Below are 13,041 nucleotides of genomic sequence, written 5' to 3'. Positions count from 1 at the left end.
GGATAACATTGGGTTTGTCCTTTTAGTCTTGCTGCAGGGAACTTAGTTTACCTTAAAGCAATGTCCTTTCTGTATGGACACAGGAAGACAGTTAATATTATGCTTTGTAACTTGGGAGTTGATTGACTCAAATAATTTTTACTCCTGGGCTGGTGTGATAGCACAGCAGTAAAGCATTTGCCTTTTACACAGCCGACCCAAGTTTGATTCCTCTGCCCCTCTCTGAGAGCCCGGCAAGCTACCAAGAGTATCTCGCCCGCATGGCAGAGCCTGGCAAGCTACCCGTGGCATATTGGATATGCCAACGACAGTAACAGTAAGTCTCACAATGAGAGATGTTACTGGTGTCTACTCGAACAAATCGATGAGCAATGGGATGACAGTGAATTTTTACTCCCAGTCATCTACTTTCTCAACTCAGTTGCCCTTAGTTCCTAGCACCCCAAAAGCAGTTGTCCCAACGAGGGACAAATTGGACCCAGGGCAAGTTGCCAGCTACTCTGGCATAGAAATGGGCCAGGCCAAAGCGCCACAATACTTAACTGTAAGTTGAGAGCATGGTTATAGACAAATGCTGTCATGATCTAAAAGTAACGACGAGACTAGGACACTGCTGGGATTAGGAAGACTAACCTGGCGTGAGGACTATGGTCTGGAATATATAGTGAATGTCCTCAGGAAGAACCAAACTTTAAGTCTGACATATCTCTTACTGTGCTCATACAGAATGACATGGCTAGAAATATTAGAAGTAAATTTACTATGACTATTTAAATGGATTTCTAGCTGAGGAAGGAAGAAAGGGACCCTTGTATGGACCTTGATCAGATCTCCTAGTAATCTGGGGTAATCTCCTAAAATGAGATTTTGTTAATCTCTTGGAGAAACGGTTTTACCCTTCTTTGTTGATTTGTTAATGTCAACCCACTTTTGTTTCACCGCCCTATGTGATTGCTATATAAACTAAGACTGGGGGAAGAGGCGAAGACATCAGAGACAGAAAAGGAGACAGAAGAAACAGAAGGGGAGACAGCAGAGACAGAAGGGGAGAGGCAAGACAGAAGTGGGCAGAGGCAAGACAGAAGATGCAGAGGCGAGACAGAAGGGCAGAGGTAAGACAGAAGCAAGGAGAAGAGACAGAAGTGGAGAGAGAAGATACAGAAGCAAAAGAGAAGACACACAAGCAGAGACAGAGGTCGGAAGAGACCAGAGGAGAGTCTACAGAGACAGATAGAGAGACAGACAGAAGAGAGAACAGCAGTACACACAGAAGCAGAGCACAAGGAGGAACCATCCCGATCCAAAACATACACAGCAGCATGAGAGCACCAAACACAAGCGTCGCACTAGAGAGAGAGAGAGAGGGATGCCTCGAAAGCCTGCGGACAACACAACACAACACACATCATCGCACCCTCCCGAGTGGGGGCCTTTGTAATTTTTTATTACAAATTTGGTAATGCATATCTTGAAAGCTAGATGTTTTTTCTAGAGAGAAAACAAAATTGAATATAGGCAGGCGGTTAGGAATTTGGACCACACCTATTGGCACACTGAGTTGTGTTGGCTCAGTACTCAGGAAACCATGCAGTGCTAGGAGTAGAACCTTGGGCATGCAGAGGAAATACTTCTGCACTTGGAACTATCTTTTTGGCTCCTATATTATTACGTTGGAGGATCAGTTATGCCATTCCCATTCTATGTCTTTTCATTGGTGACTTCAACCCATTGATTTTTAAGTTTGTTGTTGAAGCATTTATTACTATTTTGTTATTTGCTTTTAATATGTTTTAAGGAGTTTGCACCTTTTGAATGTGTCATTCTTTTGCTTCTCACGTTTTCTACTTTAGCTCTTAAGCATATTCTCTTGTATTGTGTATTCTGTATCCGGTTTTGAAAATGTTTTTATTCAAAAAATTTGTTTTAAGATTATCCTGGGATTGATGTGTAAAGTTATATAGTTGTGATCTTTTAGATTAACTTTATGTTCATCTTAGTGAGTCTAAGTTTTCACTTTCCCTTGTGTCCCCACATTGTGTAATTTTGGTTTCTTACTATTTTATGATGAAAGTGCTTTTATATGAGACCCTTTCATTTTTCCTATAAGCTTGATTTTATGGAGATGAATTGCTTTAATTTTTTTCATCTATAAAATTCTGTATTTAGCCTTCTATCCAACAAGATTGTCTAGAAGAAAGGAATATCCTTCTTTGAAAATCCTTTTCCTTCTGTCCTTTTATGTTTTTTTATGGAAAAATCCATGAGCAATCGGTTTGGTTTTCCTGTATGTATAATTTTCCCCCTAGATGTTTGTAGTCCCATGGAACCCAGGTAATGCGGGACTTTGTAATCTTTGACTCTGGGCTCAATGGGACCTGAGAGAAGAAATACTCTGCCTGCTTCCCCCAGTCTCTGGAGACTCAGGTTCACAGCCATAAACCACCCCCTGCCCGTCCCAGATAATCTCTTCATCGGCCACCCTCCAGAACTCACAGCTGCTTCTCTTGGAAGGGAGCATAAATTGAGGCTCCCATAACCATGCCACCGAACTTCGCGCCAGAGGTTGTTTCCAAACAGGACGCCCCAGAACGGGGCAGGTGAGCCCCTCCTGACCCCAAGGGACCCAGCCCTGGAAGCTGAACTCCACTACCCAATGCTGCCACGCTCCAGGCCACTTTCCACATGCTCAGGCCAAGCCTCACAAATGAGTGAACATATTCCTGGGATACATCATAAGACACTCCCTACCCATTTTCCATAAAATCATAGAGGGATATATATATATACATACATATACATATATACATATATACACATATCTGTATATATATGTATATATTTGCATATATACATATATATATCTCAGATAGCCCTGCAAAATACCGAGAGTATCCTGCCTGCACGGGCAGAGCCTGGCAAGCTCCCCATGGCGTATTAGATATGCCAAAAACAGTAACAATAACAGGTCTCATTCCCCTGACCCTAAAAGAGCCAATCATTGTGAAAGATGAGTAATGAGAGGCTGCTAAAATATCAGGGCTGGGATGAATGGAGACATTACTGGGATGAATGGTGCCCGATCAAGTAAATCGATGAACAACGGGATGACAGTGATACAGTGATGTTTGTAGTGTTTTTCTTTTTGGGGTGGTTTCTCCAAAGCTATCTCCAGGAATCATGGGTCATATATGGTGGTACTTTTCAACCATGCCAGATATTTGAATGCTCAGGCCCAATGATGCAGTGCTTCTGGAATTCTAAAATTCTAACTGTTTGGGGTGCAGAGACATTTATGTAGGGAGTCAATCCATCTTGAGACTCACTTGGGAGTCTCTGGATCTTGATGCACAGAGATGGCACCTGGAGGCAGTTCATGAACTTGACAGTCAGGACCTGAAGCGGGTGGAGAGACAAGAAGGGACGGCCACCATGTGGCCTGGAGTTTCCACTGCCACCATGTGGCCTGGAGTCGTAGTCCCTGAACCTGCATACCTGTAATTTTTTCCCTCTGGAAGCATGTGGCCACCTGAGTTTCATCTGGAGTGGGCGGAGAGGGTACACCCACTCCATCTGAAGTGCCCTGGTGGATTTGGCTCAGTACAGGGTCCAGAGAGATCTCTGGCGAGCTGCTATCTTCAGTGATGCAGTGTTGATGGAAGGAATGCTGAGCATCACCAGGGAAAACTCCAGTGGCCAGAGTGGGCAGAGTGATCCTGGGGATTGAATTCAGGGACTCCTACATGCAATGCATGTGCTCTAATTCTTTAAAATATCCCCATGTTTCCCTTATTAAAATTATCAGTTCTTGTAGAACATTGTAGTTCTTAACATTATCAGTTTTAATGATAATAACATTATCAGTTATTAGCAAAGATAATGTGTCTTGAGGCATGTCTGTTTGGACTTAATGTTTTTATCTCATATATGTATGCTACGTTTCATACTCAAATTAGGACATTTTTTGTCTATTATATATTTAAATAGAGTTTCTACTCCTTTCGCTTCTTTCTGGTACCCCGATAGTGTGAATATTATTCCTCTTGATATACATAGTTCAAAAGAATTATTACAGTTTCACATTTTTCATGGTTTCCTTAGTTGCTCTTCTATTGAATATTATACCTCTATTATAGTTTCTAATTCAACACACCTATTGCCTATTTTTGTTTGTTATTAAGCCCATTTGCAATATATTATTCATTGTACTTTTTAGTTTATTATTTATGTTTGAAACTGTTTCTTAGGCCTTGTTATAAATTTAGGCCTTATTATAAATTTCACATGGTAGTTTTTCTGACTTCATTTAACATTGTTGTAACTATTGTTTTAAACTCTTCTTTAAGCAAGATATTTGTTTTCATGACGTTTGAAATTTTTCTTTGGAGTTTAGTTTTATTCCATCATTTTTAGCAAATTTCTATTTCCCATTTTGTTTCAGGTGGCATATTAACTATTGTGTGCTGAGTTAAGTGACTGTCTTTTTTTTATGTGTAGACCTTAGATTTATAGACCATATGATGTAATTAGAGGATAATTGCTCAGGATTCCATGATGTCTTTTATGTTACATATTGATACTTCTGTACCTATTTAGATGTTTGGGAGTCTAGTGCAAACACAGGGCAGAAGCTGAGATGGGTTTCGCTCCTGGAAGATTTCACAAAATCAAGCATCCATGACACAGTTTCGTGAGATATTCCAGAGAACTGCAGGGTGAGGTTTCCACCTTCCCTATCTTCTCAGCCAGTTCTTTGCTCTGGAACCACTTGAACATTCCCAAGAACTTCGGGTTATCAATTATCCCTTTTCCGATAGTCTAGTCCTGAAGCATAGGTTCTCCTGCACGGCTCTTTGAGAGGCACACAGACAGGAGGAGGTAAATCTAAAAGACAAATTGGGTTAGAGGTTTGCCAAAAGTAATACAAGTGGCACAGCTTTATTTAAATAGTAAAGTAAGTGACCAAGAGGTAAGTTGAGAGCGTTGGGAACCATCTGGTTTCTCCTCTTTGTTTGATCAACTTGAGAGTATTTGGAGACTCAAAGGAATTGGATTACACATTCTGGTTACACATTGTGACAGAGCCTAATATTGTACTTTGATATCTTGTTTATTTGGAAAATGTCATTCATTCCACTGATAAATGCTGGAAACAACTTGAAAAAAAGAAGTAATGAATGACCTGGTTTGGAAGAGAGAGTTTACAATCCCTGCCTGCTTCATTTAGATAAGACATTCATGTCTTAAAATACCTTTAGTGCCTTTGTTAGTGCCTTTACACAGAATGAAAATTAAGGTCCTTGAATGATATTTAAAATGTGACAGATAGTGAAGAGGCCATTACTAAAATTATGCTTTTGGAATGTGTTTTTTTAATGAAAATTTGTTCTTTTAGCAACCATTTCCTCATTTCATATCACTAACAAAATGGCTCTCTTGCATATTGTGTGTCCGGAGTCAAAGTCTAATGCATGAATGAATGAGTATAATTGCTTGATATTCCGGTTTCCTCTAATTCTCACTTAATCACAAGGAATTGAGTATTTATAATGCAATGATTCTATATTTTTCACTCAGAGATAGTTATAGCTAAATTTTCCATTTGTTCATAATGAGAAATGACATCATTTAAATTACTTCAAAATCCAGCATGTTGCAATTTCTTTTGAAATAGGATGATATAAATAGACAATAAAACATAAGATAATTATTTTTTATTAAAAATTGATTATGGTTTATAACTGTTTTGGTTCACATCAAAATTGAATGGAAGGTAGAGAGACTTTCAAGATAACCCATGCCTTTTCTCCTTCTTGTATTCCCCCAGTTAACACAATAGAAAATGAGCATCTTATGGCATGTATTTTGTGGTAGCCAGCTTGCAGATGGCTCCAGTGATCCCTACCTCCTGGTATTCTCACCTTTCTGTCATGTCCTTTTACATTGTACCAGGATTGATCTTGTGGAAATTTCAATGGCTTTGGTCTCACCAGGGCACTGTTCTCCTGGAATCCTGCCAATATTGCTTAATCTCTAAAGTAAGAGGACATTTCAATTACCAGTGTATACCATCCTACTGTGCAAGGTCTAAAGTTAGGGCAAAGAAGGATATAACATTTTTCTTTAGAAATCTTTTTTATAGCCACATTTTTATTTTCTACATGACACAATGAAAAGTCTGGACAGCAAGGATCTAAGAATTTCAGAACCCTTATATGACAAAAGTTATTAATGGTCACAGATAATAACAAAACTCTCCCAGCTGTAACCAAATATTTTTATTTCACAAGTTAGAAAAATCTTGACCTTAGGTTTGCAATTTTCTTCTCTCTCTATCTCTCTGGAAAGAGTCTGGTGCTATACTTCACTCATTGTCTGCATCTCTGGGTTCTCAGGGACTGTTCTTGCATTGTGCATCTCTGCTGCCACTGTTGCTCCTAGACCCTGCCCTGATGCTAAGTGGCTACATGTCTTTCTGATTCCAAGTCCAATGTCCCAAACAGGTACCCAAAGTTTATGGGCCTAACTCCCATGTTATTGCTCTTTGTGAAACAGTCAGTTCTATTTTAATGCTTGCTTTAAAAATATGAATTTGTTCTAATAAAATAGACATATAAGGAAAAAATTTGACCAGCTGCTTAAAGCTAGAGTGCTAATAATTTACATTGCTTTCCAGAATGTCATTGAAATACATGAGACATTATTTTTCCTAAGGAGATAATAGAGTTTCTGTGCTCATAGGCTTATTTTGTGCACAGAAATAATGTTAGGTTATAATTAGTTAAATGCCAAATCAACTAAACCAAACAACCATTAAATTTTTTAAGTCTGCTTAAAGATTTTATTTCAGATTTCGCCCCCACCCTCAAATTTTGCCTTCTCTGTCTTTACATCTTACAGGGTGAACTCATGTTAATCTGTGGCATTGAGTCACATTATATATATATATCTATATATATATATATTCCCATTATATAAAACACAGGGGCTGGAGCGATAGCACAGCGGAAGGGTGTTCGCCTTTCACGCGGCTGACCAGTGTTCGATTCCTCCACCCCTCTCGGAGATCCCAGCAAGCTACCGAGAGTATAGAGCCCGCACAGCAGAGCCTGGTAAGCTACCCATGGCGTATTGGATATACTCAAAACAGTAACAATAAGTCTCCCAATGAGAGACGTACTGATGCCCGCTCGAACCAATCGATGAGCAACGGGATGACAACTCAACTGACAACTCAATATAAAACACACAAAATTTATGACATTATAACAATGTAAAGAAACTGGGTCTCCCCAGTTTTTCTTAATGTAACCAATGTCTCACTTACACATACTGTGCATATTGTGGGCTAACATTTATATTGTTTTAAATTATTAATTCTTGCAATAATCTTAATTATTCTTGCAATGCTGCTGGGGTAAGTTTTCTTATTTTATCATTATTACAAAGGAATAAATTAAATCTAAGAGAAAAGTAACTGTTCAAAGTCACTGAAAAGACTCGGATTTAAATTCAAACACTCTAGACCCAGAGTACATTCTTATTCCAAAGTTCACACTGTGGCACTGTGGTCCGATTGTTCATCAATTTGCTCGAGTCGGTACCAGTAATGTCTCCATATGAGACTTGTTGCTATTATTTTTGGAATATCAAATATGCCATAGATAGCTTGCCAGGCTCAGTCGTGTGGGTGGGATACTTTCAGTAGCTTGCCGGGCTCTCCGAGAGGGACGTAGGAATCAAACCCGGGTTGGCCGCATGCAAGACAAATGCCCGATCCCCTGTGCTATTGCTAGTTTACACTAGCAGAACAAAATCTTGGGATTACTCTACTTCTTTATTTGATTCCCTACTTAAGCAAGAATACTCGTGATAGAAAAACATGCAGGTTTGTGTTGCATAGGAACCATATGCATATGAAGCATGTTTTCATATTTAAACTTTGTTTACAGTTACAGTGTTTGCACATTGCTCTTTGTGAGATTCTAAATGCTATAGAATTTTCTTATCATTAATACTAATTGTGAACTATATACATGAATGATACAATATTTTTATATGACGTTCAACTGAAAATCACAGATTAAACACAAACATTGTCAAGTTTATTTCATAAACTGCTGATCTCTTTCTTTTGGGGTACGACCATTAATCTCATCATGGGCAAAAATGTTGACAACCTCATCTAAATCTAACTACCTCTCAAAGGCATCATCTACAAAATGATCACATTGGATATTAGGGCATCAAAGTATGACAAAAGTTCAGCTGATAATAGTTTCTCTGAAATAATTTAATGCTAAATAATTTAGTATTACACAGAATGTTCATGTTAATATAAAAATATAGTACTGTTTTAATTTTAATTACTTTTGTTTGTCTCTCATTGTTTGGAGTCCATGTCCAGCAGTGCTTTTAGCTTACTATTAACACTGCACTCATAGCACATTCCTGGAGGGACTTGGGGGATCATATGTGGTGCCAGAAATAAAATCTGCATTAGTCACATGCAAGGCAAGTGCCTTACCTACTGTATTATCACTATGGTTCCAATTTATAGTTATTTTAAAATTAATTATGTATATATGCATGGGTTGAAAAAAGTATGTATTTTTTAGTACTAAGCAATTTTGAGCAATGTTAAATTTGGGGGGCTCCAAGGCAATGCTCAGGGAAGTTGGGGTTCATTCTCAGTAATTTTGTGCCAACAAGACAAGGTGGTTCAATGTGACCACTTGACCATGAAAAGTGTTTTGTCCCTGAGATGTCAGGTATCACAAGTAACATCACACCAAGACTTTAGGGCCACACCTGGCATTGCCCAGGGCCTCTAGAGCTACCTAATAGTACTAAAAGGCCAGTGCATGTGGTTGCAGGGATCAAGTTGTGATCCATCTCTGACTCCTGTGCTATCTCCCTGCCTCCAAGTAATATCAATTTTTCTTATATATATAACAATCAGAATTTTAATGAGAAAATTATTTTTCATTTTCTTGTGTTTGGGCCACATCCAATAGTGTTCCAGCACTGCTTCTGACTTGATGTTAGGTGTGGCGTTTGGGTTGGGAAAACAGGGTTTCTACTTGCAGTCCAGCCTCTTGAGCTATCACATGGCCCTGAGAAAACTCTTAAATGTTAGCCAATTTTAGTGCACAGATGTAGGAAGCAGAATGGTTCATTTGGGTCTCTCATTTTCACATTGTTTTTGGTGTGGGTTAATATAAGGGTGGACAAAAATTTTGCTTCATACCATTCTGCATAGGTAACTGTGCTCATTGATATGATCAGTGAGAACTGCAGTTCAGTCGATTAAAATAGGGAAAGCTGTTTCTGCATTCCAGATGTCATTCCCTGTGGGCACTGAGTATGCAGTTCCTCAAATGTATGAATAGAATTTTTCTGCTCTAATATCTGATACCTTTAAGGTCCTCAATTTTCTTTTATTGAGCAGACTGTAGCACTGTCGTAGCACTGCCATCCCGTGCCCTGCTGTTGTTCATCGATTTGCTTGAGCGGGTACCAATAACATCTCCATTGTGAGACTTGTTACTGTTTTTGGCATATTGAATACGCCACGGGTAGCTTGCCAGTTCTGCCCTGTGGGTGGGATACTCTCGGTAGATTTCCTGCCTCTCAGAGAGGGACAGAGGAATCGAACCTGGGCCGGCCATGTGCAAGGCAAACACCCTACTCACTCACTCCAGCATTGCCTTATTTAGCAGACACTAACCATTATCTTCTATAAATAAATATTTCATTAGACACTTATTTTCTTTGAAATTATTAGCCAAATTTACTCTATACTAGTTCTGAATTATTTGCATTTGTTAAGCTTATGTAATAAAATATACCTGTTAACCTTATTTCTTACTATTTGAAACAACGTTTTGAACAAATTCCTGAGTGCAAAAGTCAGGAGACTTCTGGAGGATTATTTGTTGATGTCTCATGTGTTGTGTGGCATTTGAGAGTGACAATAGACATTATAAAATTCTTATTAATGTCTTTTGGAAGTACATAATTGAATGGAAAAAATTTATATGCTCTTATGCAGAATGAAAAAAGGGTACAAAAATTAATCTTTTCTTATATGTAATGGACTGGAGCGATAGCACAGCGCGTAGGGTTTTTGCCTTGTATGCAGTCGACCGAGGTTAGATTCCTCTGTCCCTCTCGGAGAGCCTGGCAAGCTACAGAGAGTATCCCACCTGCTTGGCAGAGCCTGGCAAGCTACCCGTAGTGTATTTGATATGCCAAAAACAGTAACAACAAGTCTCACAATGGAGATTTTACTGGTGCCCGCTCGAGCAAATTGATGACAAATGGGATGACAGTGCTACTTTATCTTGGTCGCAGTCTTTCTGTTAGCCTTTTGGAAAAAAATAATATACATAACATATTCTAGATGAATTCGCATTTTCTTTCTGGCTGCTGTAAAATTAAGACAAAATCTGAGATAGGTGTCATTCTCATCTCCAGAGAGAATTCTTTGTTTGCTTTTTTGTAGATATGCACTGGACACCTTCCTAATCTGTACTCTAAAGAAGGCCTTTACTAGGGATGAATTAAAGATATGTGGATTAAGAATTATGGCAGGCATTGTTAAGTAATAGCTTTGACACTTCTTCATAAATATGCGATTCACTTCAAAAGACTGTCTCCAATTGAAACCCTCTGTATTAGAGATCCTGGAGATAGCTTGAAAAGCTACTGGAGTTTATGCCTGGCATGAGTGAGGTCCCTATACCACGTGTTTTCCGAGCACTGCCTGGTTGTGGCACTGGTGAGCCCTAATTTCCCTGTGCCCCAGCAGTATCACATTGCTCAAGTCACGCCCCAGGCTCCCTCAGCATTGCTTGGCAGCTCTCCCACCAACCCAAAAGAATATTTGAGGGCTGGAGTGATAGCACAGTGGATAGGGTGTTTGCCTTGCACGAGGCCAACCCGGGTTCCAGCTTCCCATATTGTGCCCTGAGCACCGCCTGGAGTTAATTCCTGAGTGCAGAGCCAGGAGTAACCCCTGTGCATCGCCAGGTGTGACCTAAAAAAAAATAAGAAAAGAAACACACACTCAAAAAATAACAAAACAAGAAAAGAAAAATAACAACAAAAAAGAATATTTGATACTAAATTTTAAATATAAACATGAGCATCAAGCAGAGATAGCAGTGAGATATGGACTCTTTTTCTTTGCCATTAACCTCACTTTGTCAATAAACTGATCAATAATTCACTTCTTGTATATAAGTATAAATGGGTGGCTTTATAAAAGTACAAATGTTATATAGCTGTTTGTGTTATAATACAGTTAAGTGTCTCTAGTGTCTATATCTGTATTTCTAGATCTTAAGTGGTTAAAGACCCTCAATCTGGACACATGGACACAAAGCACACACAAGAGCCAGGAGCTTGAATTCCAAACCACCACTAGCTGGCATTTTGATTTGGGTAAATTTTATTTACACTGAATAGGCCCCTAAGAAGCAGCAGAACACTTGCATCACAGGGCTATAATGTGAATTATATAATGACTATAAAATACTTTGTCTGATATATAGTACATATTAAGAGCTCAAAAACATCATCTTTAAAACCATTGTTATAACATTTGGTATCTATAATCACTCTTTTATATAGTCCATTAAAATTAAATTTAATTAATCTGTTATTCATGAGTGACACCACTGAGAATGCTTCTGTGTCAATTAACTTTAGTCTTAAATAGGGATTAAGAAAGTGATAACTGTATTGCATTAGTTACTGTTTCTAATCTACTGTGACATTCTATGTTATTTCATTAAAATTTTAACAAGGAAACTGATGACAGATGTGATCATGTTCCTTTGTAGCCTAATGAGATTTTCAGCCTCATGTAAAGTGTTTTGGGCAATATCAAGGATAAGCTTAGGGAATTAATCATTTATTTTCCTTCAATACACCCCATTCACCACTGAGAACCAGATTCAACAATTGTGTTCTCAGGATTACACTCAGCAAAATGTTTTTACCTTCAGCTCTGAAACTGTGTTTTTGAAAGATGTTAATTATAGGTTGTGAAGTTCTACAAGGCCAAGGAAATTGGTGATATTTTTTCTTCATGCAACTAATATGAATTAACTCATCTCAGTTATTAAAACAATAAAATATATGAACCAGAGGACAGCACAAGGTTTAAAGTACTTGTCTTGCATGCAACTGACCTAGTTTGATTCTTGAACCCCTGGGACCAAGAGAGCCACCAGGAATGATTTCCAAGTTTAGATCTAGGGGTAGGTCCTGAGTACCCTTGGGTGTGGCATAAAGCAAAAAGTAAAAAATTAAAACATTAAAAGTTACATAATAGTCTCTTATAAATCAAATAGTTTTTAAGGTAGGGCTTTATATTTTCTAAGTGCCAGTTATAAAAATGACTGAACAACAAAATCATTTATATTTTAAAAAGTAAGTTACTCTTTATAAAATATAAATTCATGATCATAGCCTACAAGAAATTTTAGTTAATATTTACTATAGCTTCTACTATGTAGTATCTGTGACATGATTCTAGTGATTCTGAAGTTGAGTAATTCAAGAAGTCAGATAGTACTTCCAGTTTATTCTCATGGATATTATATTCATTGCATCATAGTTCTGTTGTGCAAATTTTTAACCAATTCTTTTTCATTATCAAACTTGTGTGAGGAAATATATAGATAATGGGGAAAGAGGGGACGCAGTCTAAGTGTTTCCAAATCGGTAGATACTGCCATACTATAGAACAGTGTTTGAGAAATAAGATTTATTATTGGAGTATAACTATGTGAAGGTATTATTATTGTTCTGAGGGATTCACTAGTAGAAAGATTTACATGGACATTTAAGGTTACAGGATAAAGGGAATTTTGTGTTGTTGTTTAATGCTATATGTTTAAATATCTCTGCAACCTAGAGAGTTTAGAAGGTGGGTTGAAGGCACAAGAGAGAGAAAAGAGCTTATCTAGCTAGGTTCTCTGGGTAGGTAGAAGTGGGAAAAATCCTTCAAAATACATTTTATGGCTCATTAAC

The sequence above is a fragment of the Sorex araneus genome, chromosome 1 (genome assembly GCF_027595985.1).
Source record: "Sorex araneus isolate mSorAra2 chromosome 1, mSorAra2.pri, whole genome shotgun sequence".
Lineage (NCBI taxonomy): Eukaryota > Metazoa > Chordata > Mammalia > Eulipotyphla > Soricidae > Sorex > Sorex araneus.
This window is presented reverse-complemented; position numbering follows the sequence as displayed.